This window comes from Megascapheus bottae, chromosome 29 (genome assembly GCF_031878675.1).
Source record: "Megascapheus bottae isolate mThoBot1 chromosome 29, mThoBot2.hap1, whole genome shotgun sequence".
NCBI lineage: Eukaryota > Metazoa > Chordata > Mammalia > Rodentia > Geomyidae > Megascapheus > Megascapheus bottae.
Window position 1 is genome coordinate 7,587,623 of NC_143537.1, and position 12,356 is coordinate 7,599,978.

At 41.2% G+C, this 12,356-nt stretch overlaps 1 protein-coding gene across 1 annotated transcript in view; it reads right to left on the minus strand.

The window, feature by feature from the left end:
• The window catches only part of Sgcd (sarcoglycan delta), a 408,119-nt gene extending 398,095 nt beyond the window's left edge, over window positions 1-10,024 (minus strand). Inside the window, exon 1 of the mRNA XM_090321219.1 lies at window positions 9,968-10,024. The gene's annotated coding sequence lies outside the window, so the exon portion shown is untranslated. The remainder of the gene's footprint in view (window positions 1-9,967) is intronic.
• Between the last annotated feature and the right edge of the window lie 2,332 nt (window positions 10,025-12,356).

Here is a 12,356-nt window from a genome sequence, read left to right on the forward strand (position 1 = left end):
GCTCTGAAAATTCTCTTCCTTCCGCCTTTTCTAGCTGTGGAACCAGGGTCTTCTCCTCTTGTCCCTGACCTACACACATACCCTTTCCTCACAACCACACATTTACTTGGTTCCTCGGGTAGGCAAAAATTTCCATCTACCCTGGTCAACCATCTTTATATTCAGGTCATATCAAACTTCATGTTCATCCTTATTCCACCCAACATACCACAAATCTCTAAGAGAAAAGATTTCATTGAGCCAAGTGCCAGTGGCTCATTTCTATAACACCTGATTTTCAGGGGGCTGAGATAATCTGAGAATGAAGGTTCAAAGTCAGTCCTGGGAAACAAATCTGAGAGGCTGTGAATCTCTAATTAACCAGTAAAAAAAGAATATGGGTGTGGAGGTAAAGTTCAAGTTGTAGAGTGCCAACTTTAAGAGTAAAAGCTAGGCAAGAGTGCCCAGCCCTGAATTCAAGTCCCACTAGTGTAGTGGTACACGTACACGTGTACACACACACACGCATGCACGCACGCACGCACGCATGCACGCAGGTTCTCTGAATGAGACTCTGGTAACGAGACATGATGACATAAAAACAGGCCCTGGGTTTCAGGAGCTATATTCTGACCAGTGCTTTGAAACCTGGAATTTACACAGTGGTCTTTTAACAGTGAAACCTCTCCTTACACAATGCATCACATGAAAACCTTTCGTTTCAAATATTATCATTCCATGAAATCAAACCAAGGACTTGCCCTAATTATTGTGAATGATCTCTCAGGCCATATTTCAAGAATATTTTTAATACAACCAATGCCTCTCTGAGGCCCTCTTTGTGACTGCAACCCTTTGCCTCTCGTGTAAGTTTCTCTGCAGAAATGCTACTACAAGCAAAGCCAAATCCACTTTGGGTCCCTGCTGGGAATATTTATCTATTTTCTGACTCGGCAGAGATTTTCTTCCTGAGTAATTGGCTTTGAAAGCAACAATTGTGAAAATGGACTCTATTCACTGTGTTGATAGTGATACGCTAAAAGAATAATCGAGGGCTGTGACCTCTGAGTGGGACCAATAGTGACAGAAGAGGGGTGACTGCGCAGAGACGGCAACTAGAGAACATCTCAGTGGGATGTTTCTCCATGTATGCCCCGAAGCTTCTTCTGGCTTTAGTTTCTGCATGGAAGCATGTTTCTTAATAACTAGAATTGGGGGCAGGTAGACCAGGCATGCAGACCAGTGCTGTTTAGAAGAAATATTCACATCTGGCATGGAGCAGAAGGCAAAAGGAATGAATAATAAAAATCCATAACTCTTCCCTCTTTTGCCTGTCAGTGGACATTTTGAGGATGTCTCTGGCAATGAAAGAGAAACCAAGAATTAAGGAATATGAATGATATGTGTGTTGATGAGCAGATCTCACAAATATAATGAGGGATAGAGAAAAATCAATCATATAAGATGCAGGGATGTATCTGGTGGTCTGTCAATGATAGATAAGGAGCAGCTAAGGGGCCACTGAAGGACAATGAGAACCCTACCCCCTAGCCATAAAGGATATGGTCTCTTACACACACATAGTGCCTGATCTATACCAGGCATTCTCTTCTAAGCCCTTTTCAATTGTTAACTCAATCTCCCAATGTTTTTATCATCAGTTCTTTAGGATGAGGAAATCTGAGTCATGAAAAGTTTAGGTGACTTGTTCAGGGCCAAACAGAATAAGCAAAAGAACTAAAGTCTCAAACTCAGTGGCCTGTGCTCTAACCATTGGTACATTGCTGCAGGATTCATAATTATGTTCAGTTGTATGTGACCAATTTATAGTCATTACCTCATTGAATCCTTTCAATAACTGTAAGATAGTTTCATGTCCCTTTCTATAAGTAAGAGCACTGGGCCTAGAGTATGGCCTAGTGGTAGAGTGCTTGCCTAGCATACATGAAACCCTGGGTTCAATTCCTTGGTACCACATACACACACAAAAGCCAGAAGTGGTGCTGTGGCTCAAGTAGTAGAATGTTAGCCTTGAAAAAGTGCAAGGACAGTGCCCAGACCCTGAGTTGAAGCCCCAGAACCAGCCAAAAAAAATAAGAGTACTGAGTGAGGCATAGCAAAAGAGCTTGCAAAAGGAAGACTTTTTGTAAGCAACAGATCTAGTTTTCAGACTGGGTTTTTCTGACTACAACATCCTGACTATACAGAAGTACATTGTATGATAGCCTTAGGCTAGACACTTAGCATGCACATCTACAAAATGGGTCTACAGACAATGTTACATACTCATATAAGATTATAATAACTTACAATTTAGTCATTTTATAAAGTGCAATGGTTTGCCCAAATGAGAGAAGACAGAAGAGGGATGCAGAGTCAGATGACTGAGTTAAGACTACATTCATTCAATCATACTTTTTGAACTCCTATTATGAAACCAGGCAATACACTGCATTTTAAGCCATTACCTTTTGTTGAACTGTCAACCAAACAGTCAAGACTTACTCTGGCTTTGTTCTCTTTCTTTTGGGGACATAAACAGTATAGATTGTACTTCAATGAGAGAGTTCTGGCATTGCACTGTTGAAAGACCTAAGAAATTATTTTGGAATCAAGATCAGACTCCGTAAAAGACAAGTTTCTCAATCACCTCACCACCTTCTCCATGCAATATGTTTTCTAGAAATGGCCAGAAGAATATCCTATTTCACTCTGAGCCATCACATGAATCCATTTCAGTCCTTCTAGCTGACTTTAATCTATTCAACTCAATCCCTAGATCATTTTAGGTGATCAAGTTACAACTTCCTTCAAAGTTGCTCATACACTTTATTAGGGTGTGTGTACAAGCATATCAGAAAGGGAAGGAAGCACCAAAATCAACATTCCAGGCTCAGTTTGGACCAAGTAGGTTAGGATGAGAGATGTGCCTTTTTGCCTTTGACAAGACAACTAAGCCAAGTTCCTTAGCCTCTCTGGGGATCAGTTCCTTCATTTAAAAAAAAATCCAATAGAAAAGCCACTGACCACATGTGATCTACAGAGCTGGAGACACGCTGAGGCGTGGTGACATGCCATACAACATTAGAAATTCTGCAATGACAAAAACTGTTTCTGTAGCCTATGATGTTATTTGTCCTCGTCACTGTTGACATTCGATAGTACCACGCTATTGCAATATAAAGCCACTAGAATCTCAGAATGAGGAGAGAAGCAAAGTGTCCTGGTTACCACCACAGTCTCCATCACTGAGGGCTAGAGAGAAACAAAAGAACCGAGAAGGACAGACACAGATAGAAAAGGGGGGGGGGTATGTTTTGTTTATAATGAGAATATTCCTAACAGAGCTATAAAAATAATGACGAGTCTTTACCCTGGGGCGTTTATCATTTTATGATTATTATTATTCTCAGTGACAATGTGGGTGCCAAGACAAGACGGCATAAAAACTGAGTGGAGCGCTGTCCCATTGGCCTTTTCCAAAAACAACTACTTTGACTTTGCACAGTGAGTGAGTGGGTGACACTGTGGTTACTGGGACTTGTTCCATGTTTTCTCGAGAAAGGCAAGGACAACAATTGACAGTACGTATAGCCAATGATAAAAATCCAATGTGTCAAGTGAAAATTAGAATTTGGGAAATCTTCCACCTGCCACTGTGAGCTTGACAGCTTCCTAGATATAAAAGGTTTTCCAGTGAGATTGCTGGTGATAATAACATAGGCTAATATATATATTATAATGTGACAACATTTGGATAAATCTGCATAAATCAGTGAGCCACTTACTATCTTCCAACTGAACAATGGATGATCGGGTGTCAGTGGTTTATGCCTATAATCATAGCTACTCAGAAGGCTGAGATCTGAGATTTGAAGATCGCAGTTTGAAGCCAGCCTAGGGAAGAAAAGTCCCTGGGAGACTTAACCACTCAGAAATGAATAAACCACTCAAAGCCAGAAGTGGTACTGTGGTAGAGTGCTAGCCTCAGTACAAATTGGCCCAGGGATAGCTAGCTCCCAAGCCCTGCCCCACAACTGACAAAAAAAAGGGTAGAGACATGGGTAATGTGCAAAATAGGTTTTCAGTTAGCAGCTCAAAGATAAAAACTCATGCATCAACATGCAATGAAACTCCTCCTAGAAAATTTTAGTTTAGTAGTAAAAAGCACCCACAAATTATTTGAAGAGGATAAAATATTCCTTCCTTTTCAACATATTACTAGACAGAAGAGAGAGACCGTAGGACACTGCTCAAAACCTTCAGTAGCTGATTGCAGAGAGCTACCCACACCCAGACTTCCACAGCAAACACCACACCCTTCACCACTGCATGCCCCTCCCACCACTCTCCCAGCTCCCTGAGTTCCTGCCATCTTCATCTTCATAGTCTCTGAATACACCCAGCCTCTGTGCTTACTGTTCTCCTTGCCGGAAATCTCTAAGAGGAGTTTTTTCCTCTAGAGACATACCAGATTCGCCATCTCATCTCCCATTTCCACACTCACACCCACCATGTTCCCTGTTCCTTCCTAAATCCCAGCTCAGCACTTTCCCCTGTTCATCAAACATGGTTTTTAGTGGTGGTTTGTTGGCTATTTCCACCCTTGAAATGTTATTTCTATAAGGGCAGACATCTTGTCTGTGCGAGTTACTGTGTGCCTGCCACCCAAGTAGATACTCCAGACATGTACTTATTGAATACGTAAAAGAATAATATCAGTATTACTAATTCATATCCCTTATCAAGAATAGAAGGGAGAACAATGGTGATTTTCTGAGCACAATCTCTGGGGGTGCATTTTTTAGGAGATCTAGACCTTCATCTCTAAGTCTCCCCTGGGGAGGGTATTCCAGGACTCGTAGAAAATGCAACTGTTTCAGCATGAGGCAGTAATTTTCCTCGAGGAAAGTATTAATTTTTTTTTGGTCTGTGAATGAAGACTAACAATGTCTCAGGGAAAAAAAGAGTAATTGACTTAGGTCAGCCCAGCAGGAAAAGCAAAATCATGTGGGGAAATAAAGACAGTGATTGGTCATAATACATAGTCCAGTTCAACCTGAAGGTAAGGACATAATACATGTTTTACTGATAGGGTTACAGCCTTTGTGCCATCCTGTGAACCTCTGCATCGTGTCTGAAGATCTTGAAGAAAACCCAACAGGGAGTAATTTAATAGTCAACACACACCACAAAAGAAGGAAATTTAGTTCAATATCAAGAACACACGAGAGAGACAGAGTCAGAGAAAGTAAAGCATACTGAGAATCTGCTGTCCCAAAATGTTACCAGGAAGAAACCAGGCTGCATGGGACAACCAGCTCAGTGCCCAACTGGGAGTTCAAATCATTCAGGTGTATTTACTGTATGCATTTGTTGGCTTTCAGAGGCATTTCCTTCCCCACCACACACACACACACACACACACACACACACACACACACACACACACACACACACAGGATGGAAGAGAGAGAAGCAACCACATACAGTCAAACGAATGTACAATAGGATTCTTGTGTAAGGCACACAAGTTAGTGGCAGGTAGAAATTATGCCTCTGAATATGCTAACAAATTATTGCTTCTGGTTTTTAACTACCAAACCTAAAGCTGAACAGGGGGCCACAAATCCCCTCTGAAATCTGTGGGAGGCTAGAAGATACTCTCTTGCAAGTAGAAAGTGAAGGAATAGGAGACTTCTAGAAAACAGGGCAAAACTGACTTTAGTCAACCAATGTAAATATGACCCCTGCTATTCCTGGTCAAATCTTCCAGGTTTTAGCTCTTCTTTTCCCATGGAATTTAGAGTAAGCTAGAAAGGCCTAGACATAGAGAGATGAACTCAAGATAGTTTAGCTGGTTCCCTTAGGAAACAGAAAACAATTCTGCCTTGTCCCAAGAGCCTGGAAATTAATTAACATGAAAGCAGAATGCTTCATATATATGAAGAAATATAAGTTAAAGCTATAAATTAAAACTGCATTATTGTAATTAATATATCATATATTATGAGTATATAGATCATGTTCTATAACACAAAAGTATAATATATATGCATTATTTAGTACATCATATAGATTATATGCAGTTAGATAATATATTACTTAATAGGTAATAGTATATTTAAATGTCATTCCTCAGGGAGTTCCTTGGCTCTAAAAGAAAACTATTTTTTTCTGACATATGTTCCTGTGCTTGTAGGCACCACCCTCATCGTAATTCTTAGCATCCTTGATTCAATTACTTTTTTCATTAAGCCTTCCCCATTACACTGCAGCAGCAATTAAAAGAGGGACTAGATATGGCATATCAGAGGTACTTCTTAAAATGATAAATGAGCTTTATTTTCACCCCTTCAAATTTATGCTCTTTCCTTAACTTAAATTTTCAGTTACATAAATTCTGAGGCTCGGCATTCCTTTTCTGTTGCTTGCTGATGGGAAACAACTTGGAATATATAAAAACCTGCAATGTACTTTAGAATTCAAAACTCTCTGGGATGGTCATCCCATTATTTTTGTTCTAGACTTTTCACTTCAAAAATCTATTCCTCACCCCCACCCCCAGATCTCATTTCCTTCTATAGAAACGCCAATGCAGACATGTGAGAAATCTAGTATGACTCTCTTGAAAGCTTCCGGGTAAGAGCGCCTGACCCTAGGGATAAGTATAAATTTCATCAACAAATTCTCTACAAGTTGTCTTGCGAAATGGGCCTCAGCAACTTTCAGGAGTGGGAGTTGATTCACTAGACACACCTTCAAATTAAGACCATTACTTACAAATGTTCCTGGATGACTTTCGTCTTTGGTTTTTATTCTGTACCCCCCAAGTTCACATACGGTTGTCCAATGGCTAAGGGAGAAGATTTGGGAAGAGTAACAACAAATAAGGCTTTTATCAAACCACATTCTCCATTGTCCCAAGTGAAATCAAAGAGTAAACTTTCTCAGTGATGACATGTGCCAATAGGGCTTTGTTTTGTTCTTTTGGGGTTTAAATGCCAGGGTTGTCACCTAAAAGCGGAAAATAAGCATTTGAGGTTTTCAGCTAACCTCCTAAAATAAATTCTGTGAGGAGCCAAATAGGTTCTGCTGTGCAACAGGCCTGAGCAATCTGCCCTATCTTCTTCAAGAATTTCTATACACGGGGTGCAAAGGAAAAGGAAAACAAATGGATTTGTCCCCTGGGCAATAATATCAAAGACCTTTACATATTCTGTATTTCAGGCAAACCGTTCTCTGTCTCCTTCCCCCTTCCCACCTCCAAAGTCACTATATGTATGATGAAGAATGTCTGTGACTCTAATGCTCTCATGGTGGTGAGAGTCAGGGATTTTCAGATTTGCAGGTAGAGGGTATAGGTTGGTCAGCATGCTGTGCTGGGGTGATCCTGTCATTTGCAATTTGGAGCCAGAGAGGGTCAGCACTTTTATCCATCACTAGCATCAGTGTTAACATCACAACTGTGGTAAACAGCACAGCCACATAGGGTCTCAGTCCCAGGCCTAACCTCCACCACCAGCCCACAGTAGTATAGCACCCCAAAGGAAAACTCAAAAGCTGCTTCTAAACGGCAGGATGCAGCTCAAAAGCACATGCTAAGCGAAAAACCCAACACAAACAGACTACACGGGAATTAATTCCAATCACTTGAGATTCTAAGGAGGGCCAAGAATTTTAAGCAGGGATTGACCGCAAAGGGCAACAGGTTATTTCCATTTCAGGAAATGGAAATATTATATGTACAACTGAAAAGGGAGCCCACATGACTCTCTATGCTCAGAAAAACCGGTCGCCTTGTACGAGTAAAATCAGTGAGTTTTAATGTATGTAAATTATACCTCCATAAAGCCTGGTATGAAAAAAATAAAAATTAAAAGCATAGAAAATATATGAACTGCTTTCTACTTAATTGATGTTTAGAATTAAAGCCCTCTTTCTCTATGAGGGAGAAAAAAAATCAGAAAAAGAAAATGGCCTGACTGCCATAATATATTGAGTCCTCAAAGCTAGTAGGCTATTATTAAGAATATATCTGAAACTGTCCTATCATAGTAATCCTCAGGGAACCTGATTCAGTCAATTAGGGTGGGGGAGGGGATGACCCACAACACTTGCAGGCCTCAGTCAGTGTGGAATGTGACAGCTGAGGATCAGAAAGCAATGGGTAGCACTGTACAGGAGCTGGAAGTCAGAACTCAGAACTGTGCAGGAGATAGAAGTCAGAACCCCTTGGAGCAAATCCTAGCAGGCACCCCTTAACTACAGTTGACTTGTTTAAGTGACCACTTTGCTATAGCTTTGTCCTCTATAGAAAATAAACAATAGTTCCTGCATCAAGGCACTTGCGAACATGAAATAACATACAAATGTACCACCTGACACATGACCTATCATGACAGTAATTCCTGCTACTGTGAGATTTAAAACCTCTATTTTGGGGATGAATAAATACTTTTATTAGAAGCTGAGGACACATCAATACAGGAAAGTAAGAAACCTTCCAATTCAGATGTTGTGAAATGCATCATAAAAAAAAACCCGCCTTCTATAAAGAATTGACTATTTAGGCCTTAGTAGCTAAAAATATAATCTGCCTATAATCAAGGTGAAAGGAAATTTGGGAAAAAAACTGTACAGAATACAACTTTCTGGGTAATGAAATACCCAGAACAATAAAATAGAACAAAACCTGGATAAATTACAATGTAGAGCTGCAGCTAATCTAGACTGGCTGGCTTCCTTCCCTCAGGAACAATGTCAGAAGACAGTTCTGCTCTTCGGGGTGGGGAAGGGAATACTAAGACACTTGTAATGCACACAGAAGAATCCCCTCCCACAGCTGAAGCTGCAATTTGATGAAAGAACTCAGTCATAGAATCCACAGTGCAACGCCATCAACGAGCAGGATCTGTACATTATCAGATCACAACTATCACATACGTTTCCTGTACTAAAATAGAGAATGTACTCTTTTAAAAATTGTTTAAGTCTTTCTATGGAAGGAAGTCAGACTCAAGAAGCCTATGGATGCCAAGGCACTGTCTCTACCAGACACTTTCAGATGATAGCCATTTCAACAAGCCATTGACAAAGCCAGGTAATTAAAATATTGATGTAGACATGACCTTGGATCATTCACGTTGATGTGTAAGATTCTGAAAGGCTGACAAAGAGGAAGGCATGGAAATGAAGGTCAGATCTGCAGCACAGTGGGGTAGAAGGGAGGGAGCCTTGTGAAGTGTTCATTTTCAAATTATTTTCAGCAGAATGCTGGTTTATTACAGTGACACGTATTGCCTTTTTGTTTTCATTAGTAAACCCTCTGGGAACTTTGACACAACATGTACAAGCTAAACCTGATTACTTGGTTTAGAGCAACACGGGGGAATATTATCAAAGATCTAATGACAACAGCGGCGATTCGCGGACAGCCCTCAGCAACCCGCTGACTTTTAATCAAGTTTTAAAGGCACACGAACCAAACAAAAATTGAGAAAGAACGCTTGGATGCCTAACTATTGGGAAGTAAAGAGGCATGGAGACAAGTGTTCACATAACATCAGAACCAAGATGAGGACCTGTAAGTAGAGAAGAAAACACAATTTCAGCGAGGCAATTTTTCTTCTCTCTAACCGACGAGTTCCATGAAACTCAACAAGAACCCGGAATCCAAATCCATTTTTTCTACTAAAATTGCTTTGTTACAGCAGGGCTGCATCCAGACGAAAAGGCTGAAAACACATTTTCTCCTCCAAACAAGCTAAATAGGTGAGATCCAAGGGTCTCAGCTCTTTGGGTTTTCAATCGGTTAAATATCTATTAATGCATACTAATAACCAACTTTTCAGCAATGGTATTCTCAGTTCCATCTTCTTGATGTGTCTCTCCTTCCAGTCTTAACGCTTGGGCCTTGAACATATCAAAACCCAAAGTTAGCCAAATGATTTGAATCAGAAAAGAGAGGAGTATGAGTAGTACCTACAATTCAGACAAAAATTAAGTAACAGGGAAAATCAGGATTCAGAGCATGTGAGGAGCTGACACTCCACTTTTGCGTGAACAACTCTGACGCCAGCACTTACAAACATTCTGAGCTATGACTTCAGGGTCTGGGTTATGTGACATCACAGAGCAACAATGAAAAGAAGCTTAGTGAAAGCACCATCACCCACTGGAGAGAATTAATTCTTTTCTAAATGTCTTTTTCTTCCCCTCCACTTTTTGTTTTTACTACTACCGTTGTCACCTGATAACTCATAACTCTGTACATTAAAGTAGTACCCTGCAATGATTACAAGGACTCAGAACAGGGTAGCTTGAGGCTAGCCCAAACTTCAAGATGTTTTCAACCCAAATAACCCTGCATGGCAGGCAGCTCACACTTACTCTTCTACGTACATGGCAGGGGGGTGAGACTGGAGAATCACCGCTCCGCCACCCCAGTGAAAATGTATCTAAGAATTGTGTGCCACAATTCCTGCTGGGGCTGGGGTTTCACCCATACTCAGGTAGACAGCTAGTGCCAGGATCCCAAAACTGTTGGCAGTCACCACTGGCCATCGGAAAGGGTCACTCACTCACAGTGGATTCTTTCACTGGTGGATGTGCTCTGGCAGAGGAAAGGCCAAAGGCACTGTGGAACTCTGATGATAAATTGCTTGGGGTAGCAAGAATAGAGAAGAAAATCCCACCAAGATGACAGCCTGCAATGGTAGCCGCCTGTGCTGTAGGCCCCAAAACAAATCCCTTTCATCCAAGAAGAGAGCCCAATTCCACAGGTCCTCCTGTGTTCTGCCAGTCACTTCATAAAATACTCTGATGGCTTGATGGATGGGAACCTTCTGGAAAGTATGCCGTATTCATATGGAATACGGAAGTTGATGCTGCCAGTGGCTGTGTGTGAGATGGGAAGCACACTGAATTTTTCACACGCTCACTTGTGTCACTGTGAACCAGAAATACCGTGCGTTAACAGGTGCTCTAAAAACAGAAGAAAGCAGACATGACAGGTATCTCCTGACAATAACAAAACTCACAGCTTATTAATTAACATAACAGGAGACGCACTCTCCCCCTCATCCTTTCCACTGGTTTCATGCGAGCATAATCTGTGCTCAGACAAAACAAAAAGTTTAGACAATACTCATGGTTCTCCTTTAGTGTCTTCCAACAGACAGAGACTTAGGCTGTCCACACTACAGACACACAATAAAAGCTAGCCAGTTTTCTTCATTCTAACATATTTTCTTCGATGTGAGGATCCTTCCGTTGTAGAGGAGGTTTCACTTGGACATGTCCAAGTGACAAAAGAGAGATCATGGGTCAAGGAAGGTGGCAGACAAAGAGAGAGGGTCACAGCAGTCAAGGTACACATGGGAAAATGGAACTGAGTAGGGAGGGGTGGGGTGGAGAGAGATGGGGGAGAGAGATGGAAGGGGTGACAATGATCAAAACAAACTGACATGCTGCATTGAAATCCCATTGTACAACTACCTGAAGATAATGTGTTTTTTTTTAATGTAACTTGATCAGATTCACACCTCATCTGTCTCTCTCATTCTCTCTTCCACCTTTCCAGACCTCAAACAAGCTCCAGTGTTCCATTTCCACAGACACCCCTAATGTATTATGATCATATTCTCTCCCCTCCACTCCTCTCCATCTATTTCCTCTCCCTCCACACCAACTCTTCTCAGATCAGACATGATGTCACATCTATCCTTCAAATATTTACCGTGTCGGTGAACTGTGTGTTGAGGTTCCACAAGATTATTACACACATGCATATCTAGAACTTCAATTAAACTAACCCATTCTGACACATTTCCCAGCCCCTATCACCTTCTGTTACTGAACACACTTAAAACATTTTAATGGTGGGAACGGAAAGTTCCTACCGGAACTTGATATGTAAAGAAGAGAAAGAGGAAGGCAGAGGAGAAAAGTCAAGTGCAGTGGCAAGGAGAAGAGCAAGAAGAGGAACCCAGACTGGGAAGCAGTTTCTTCTGCTATCCTGAGCAGACAGTAGATTCCATGACGTACCGGCACTCAGACTCCTTTCATATTTCTTAGTTGGCCCCCAATGTCACTTTTGATCATTTTTTCAATTCACCACTGTTTCATCAGCCAAGGCAGAACCAACCCACCCTCATTCTTCTATTTTGGCACTGACTTCTACATGAACAACTCGTGTATATGTGCATGTGTGTTTCTTGAGGTCACTTCAAAAAAAAAATCCCTTGTTTCTCCCCTTCAAGGCTCCTATCCCTCTCAGAGACCCCCTTTTTTTAAGTCTAGGCAGGTTTCCACAAAATCATCAGTCCAGTAAGGGCCCTGGGATAAAAGAGCTGTCTGCCTAAGCTTGCAGATTT